This window comes from Cicer arietinum, chromosome 7, assembly GCF_000331145.2.
Source record: "Cicer arietinum cultivar CDC Frontier isolate Library 1 chromosome 7, Cicar.CDCFrontier_v2.0, whole genome shotgun sequence".
Taxonomy (NCBI): Eukaryota; Viridiplantae; Streptophyta; class Magnoliopsida; order Fabales; family Fabaceae; genus Cicer; species Cicer arietinum.
In genome coordinates, this window is record NC_021166.2 from 17,101,877 (window position 1) to 17,107,970 (window position 6,094).

Here is a 6,094-nt window from a genome sequence, read left to right on the forward strand (position 1 = left end):
AGTGTGTAGAATGATGATAAGTTTGAATAACTTTGATATTTTATTGTAGATGATTCTCTTGATATTTGAAGGTTAATATTTCTCTATTGATAATTGCCTTTGGAGCTTCAATCATATGAGTTAGCAAAATATAGCTATTAGAGACTTTGCTAAGTTTCCTTGGACTTGTCTTTATTTGTAAAATTGTCATTTAGCTTTTACCTTCATATTAAGTATGCTGAGAGGATGAGTGTTGCAGTCTATCCTTAAATCCAATTTGAAAGAGGATGAGACTTTCATTAATTCTGATGTGACTTGTCCTTTTTGGCTTTTGTTTTTCCCAACACCTATAATGTCTTGCATCATAAGTCAAGGACAACATTTTTTGTACTTCGGTACTTTTACTCATTTTTTCATGTGTGAGGATGAATAGATAACATAAATTCATCATCTCTTCTACATTGTTTATCCTCTGACGGTGATTCATCCTCTCTTTCATTAAGGTTTTATTCTATAACATAGATTCATCTTCTCTTTCATTATTGTTTATCCTCTAACATAGAGGTTATAATTTTATTCTCTCGTAAGTGTTGTTTATCCTATGCGTTTGTCCTCGGATTTGATTTAAGTACAAGGATGGAGTTTCTATTTTATTGAGTCTTGATGTGATTATTGCTTTTCCTTTTCCAACCATTTTGTACCTTGTATTTTTCTTTGTGTCAAATTTTTTATGACGATATCTTCTACGTGTATCCTCATCTTTAGATTGTATTTATCCTCTAATGTAACTGATTCTAAGGATGTCCATGGATGGTCATAAGTCTTTGAGAGATGGTTGTATGTCTTTCTTTCTAATATGTGACTATTGGAATTTGGCGTAAACATGTTGACACATTTTTTTACTTGTTAGGTAACTTTCTAGAATATGATTTATAAAAGAGATTCTTATTATTCTCTTGATCTATTATTGATGAGAAGATTCCCTCTTGTTTCTAATACCTTTAAAATCACGATTAATGTGTTTGTCTTACTTCAAACGCTTTTGTATAAATTTGAACAATGTTAACCTAGTGTTTTTGCACTGTTCACATAAGACCTCATTTTTATATATGAGAGGACGATTTTTTCTAGAGTTCATCATCAGGTGTAAGGATAAAAGTTCTTATCTTCTACATAAGAGTACGTGATTGATGTTATGTTTACTTTTGGTAAATCTTGAATAGTGTGAATAACTTGTCAACTTTTGTTCTTTTGTACTTTTCCGAAAATTACTTTTTTAATATTTGTGATATAAAAATTTTGATAAATATTATCCTCCAATATGAAATTAGGAAAAATATTCATCCTTAGATCTAGATTCTTCATCATCGGATCTGGATTTTTCATCCTCTAATTTTCATATAGACACATCTTGACCCATAGTTTTTTCTTAACTTTTTCCAATAAATTATATGTGTGATTGAGATGCAACATATTGCGATGATCATCTTCGACTTGAGGATAATCATATTTAATGAATGAGACTCCTCAATTCTTTCATTGTTGAGTTGATACAACACATTTGTTTATGTGAGTGGTTTCAAACTTGACTACTTATGTTCTTTCAACAAAAACTCAAAAGCAAATATTAGTAGATCACCATTTAGAAAACTTAACATTTATTTCATAAGATTTGTTGTCGTTAAAACACATAAAAATAAAATAAAAAATAAAAGAACTTTTACTTCAACAATAAGATCACAAAAATTAGACCAATATGTCTGATCCATTTTGACAGTCATAATTGTATGTATATGTACATGTATATACTTCCTCCCCTCTCGTACAACATCAATAAAAATGCATATTAGGTGGTTCCAAATATATGTAAAATTTGACTAATTCTATCATTTAATTCTTAAAAACTCCTTAAAACGAGTCGGACTCAAAGATAAGGTCACCAAAAATAAAAAATAATCATTATTTAATAAAAATATCTCATATTCTATTATTTTTTTAAATAAATTTAAAATTAATATTATTTCAATAAAAAAAATTGACTTTATTATTGAGTTAAAAAGAAACACTAAACTGAATTTACTATTGAATTAAAAAAACATTAAATGAAATTGATTATATTAATTTAATAAGTAATTTTTTATTTGAAAATATCTGGAAAATTAAATTTAAACAAAAAGTTATTAAGGTTACTAAAATTCTATTACGAGTTTTAAAAATTGCTCGTCTAACATAATCATCTTAGATCACAATAATTGTTGGATCAGTCCTAATTTAAAGGCAAACATAGAGTTAAGGACTACGCCAAACATAAAGTCAAAGTCCATTTAGCTATAGAAAATGTTAAAGCACATATAACTGTACTCTTTTATTATAGTGTCAATTGCTTTTTATTCTTCTTTATGATTAGGGCAACAAGAGTACATTTAACACACAAATCACCACATCTCGTGTATTTAGTTACATGCATTCGAAGAAAGATAAATTTGATAAACATTTTATTAAGTCAAATACTATATTTGAAAAGATCAAATTAGCATGGTCCTATAAAGTAAGTGATCATTGTTGTTGCCAACAATACACCAATACACTTAACCTATATTCAATTACATTTAGAAATGAACATTAATAGAAGGATAGATTTCAGCATTAACACCCTCTTTTGTACCCAAAAGATGAACATTAACAAAAGGATATAGATTTGGGAAATGTTTTTCAGAGTCAATGACCAAAATGAATTATTAATATTATCATGGACTAAATTGAGAACAAATTTTAGTGGTTTATTTTTTATAGGGGTGAAATAAATTGGACCGAGTTAGACTTTGTTAGGCATGAGTCTGACCTGTCAAAAAATTCAATGCCTAAGTATGTGGGTTGTCATAGGCTTACTTTTTAGGTCTGAGTGTGACTTTGCTAGAAGTCTGGTATGGTCTGTTAACTTACTTAAAAACCTATATCTTCATTTTAACATTTTTGAATAAGTAATCAAATATATCTTTAAATAGATAAACAAGTTAATATGTCAATGAAATTAAGTTCTATTTTGATATTTAATATCACATTTTAAAGAATATGAATTTATATACATTATACTTATATTATATTTTATAATAATACATTTAAATATGTCAAAAACTAAATGAAATTAATATGCGTAAATTACTAAAAGTTGAATATATAACAAAATCAAAATTTAATATAATAACTATAGTAGTAAAAGAATATTACTTATATTTATTTAAATAGACCGACTTAAAAGACTTATTATGTAGTCTCACCTTTTTAACTAAATAAGTTTTTTTTAGAAGTATAGTCTAACTTAGGCTAGGTCGTAGGCCCTTCACTACACCAAAAATGACATTTTATAGCGCTTATTAAATACAAGCACTGCTGTAGAATTTTTTAAAAATAACTGAGGATACAACAGCGTTTTTTTGACAAGCGCTGTAGAAAAAGCGTTGTTGTAGGGTCATATAGGGTCACATAGCGCTTGCACATAATGCTTACAACCCTTTTACGACGCTTTTTGTAAAAGCACTGTAAATTGAAGCGCTCTCCCATAGCTTTTACAACGCTTTATAAGCGCTTTAAACACAAGTGCTGTAAAATGTAGCGCTCTCACCTTATGTTACATGGCTTTTAAAGCGTTTTTTGTGAAAGCGTTGTAAAACTCATGCGCTTTCATATAATTAAATGACATATTAGAGCGCTTTGTATACAAGCGTTGTAAAAGGCTTGCGCTTTAAATAAAAATTATTCACTTTAAATAAATAAAAACAAATTTAATGCGTTGTCCTTACCCTACGAACCCTCACAACCACATGAAATTGATGATGGTTTATATCTTGGAGATGATCATGATGAGGGAATTTGGATTAATCCATCGTTTCGTATCGTTAATGGACAAACAAATGTGAATCCCACCAGGAAAAGAAGAAGTGCGTCTTAATGTGTTTAATTGTTTTATATAAGTCATATAATTTGAACTGAGTTCATGTAATTTTATTGTTTGATCTGCCAGAATTGAGCATTTTAATATTTAGGTGTAATAGGTCATTTAATTAAGGAGGTCTTTTACAGCGTTCATTTAAATAGCGCTGGAATAGGCTTTTAAAAAATAAAATAAGAAGGTCTTTTAAAGCGTTCATTCAAAGAGCATTGTAATAGGCTTTTTTAAAAGAATGTTAAGGAAGTCTTTTACAGCACTTTTGTCAATAAGCGTTATAAAAGCATTTAAAAAAAATAAGGAGGTCACAAAGCTTTGTTTTATACTAAATTAAGAGACCTTTTAAAGCGTTTGTTGAAAAAACGCTGTAATAGGATTTTAAAAAATAAGTTAAGGAGGTCTTTTACAGCGCTCTTTCAAAGAGCGTTGTAATAGGCTTTTAAAAAATAAGTTAAGGAGGTCCTTTACACCGCTCTTTCAAAGAGCGCTGTAATAGACTATTAAAAATTAACTTATATTTTTTAAAAAATAATTACATTAAAATGAATACATTTTTCACATGTTTTAAATTTTATTTATCATATATACATTAACAACGTAATTTCTATTTAATTTTTTTTTTTTACAACTCTACTATAGCATTTTAAAATATGAATGTTTTATTTCTTTTGAAAATAATCTTAACGCATTTTATATATATAATATTACATATTTCATAATTAGATCAATATTATGAACTTGCTAAGTATTATTTAGTTTTTGAAAAAATTTACAATTTCTTAAGAAAATAACATTTTACTAACATAATAAACCATAACAAAATAAATAACTACAATAAAAAAATATATTATTGTAGTTAACATTAAAAAGTATTGTCAGTAACATTAAACATTAAAAAGTGCTGTCAGTAACATTAAAAAAAAAAAGATAACAAATATTTTACTGACACTTTTTTAACAAATTTTACTAACATTAAACTTTAAAAATAATATTATAACAAACTGTAAAAATAATATATTCGACATTTCAGAATAAAATTTTAATTTTTTGAAAATATTTTATAACCATTTAACCTTTTTTGGACTAAATTTAACTTTTTTCAATACTAATATATAAAATACTAATTTATATTTAAAAGACATTATATAATTACTTTATATAGAGTAGTGTTTGACTTGAAAGTTATGAACAAATAACAACTCTTCTCAATCAATACAATAACGTCACTGTCAAAATAAAAATGAAATGATATTAATTAAATAACTAACTTCAAATAAAAGTTAACATTAAAAAGTGTTGTAATAGGCTATTAAAAATTAAGTTAAGGAGATTTTTTATAACGCTCTTTCAAAGAGCACTGTAATAGGCTTTTAAAAACTAAGTTAAGGATGTCTTTTACAGCGCTCTTTCAATGAGCGTTGTAATAGGGTTTTATATATAACAGTAAACTGCTTTAGTTTCCTCTTCATTTCGTAAACTTCACTACGCTTCAGAGTTCTCATCCTCTTCATTGTCCTTCTCATTGTGAACCCTACTGTCCATACGAACCATATTGCCAATCATCTCCATCTTTGTTACTATCCCTACCAACTCTCATTCAAATACTATCCCTAAACCCTAAACCCTAAACCGCTTCAGTTTCCTCTTCATTACTTAACCTTCATACGCTTGTATCCTCCTCCTCTTCATTCTCCTTCTCATTACGAACCCTACAAACAATACTGTCTTGTTACTAACCCTCATTACATAAACTTCATACCCTTGTTTCCTTTTCATTCTCCTTGTCATTGCGAACAATCTTTGTTTCTGCGAACCTTACTCTCCTACGAACCGTTCGTATTTCTGCATTGTTCTTCTTTGTTCGTATTTCTGCGCCGTAACCCTATTGTTCTTCTGTTTTTCAGGTATTGTATTTATTAGTTTTTTGTTTCACTAAAATGCATGTTGAACTTATACTACTATCAATGCACAAATATTTATTGACTTATATATTTTATTTTATAGTGCCCTCGTCAAACTAACAACATCGACTGTGGGTACTATATATTGCGATTCATGAAGGAGATTGTTGATATGAATCAAACTATAATCCCAGAAACGGTACGGTATTTTCATTATTTGATTTTCATATATAAACTATGTATATATTTGATTCTAATTTATTTATGT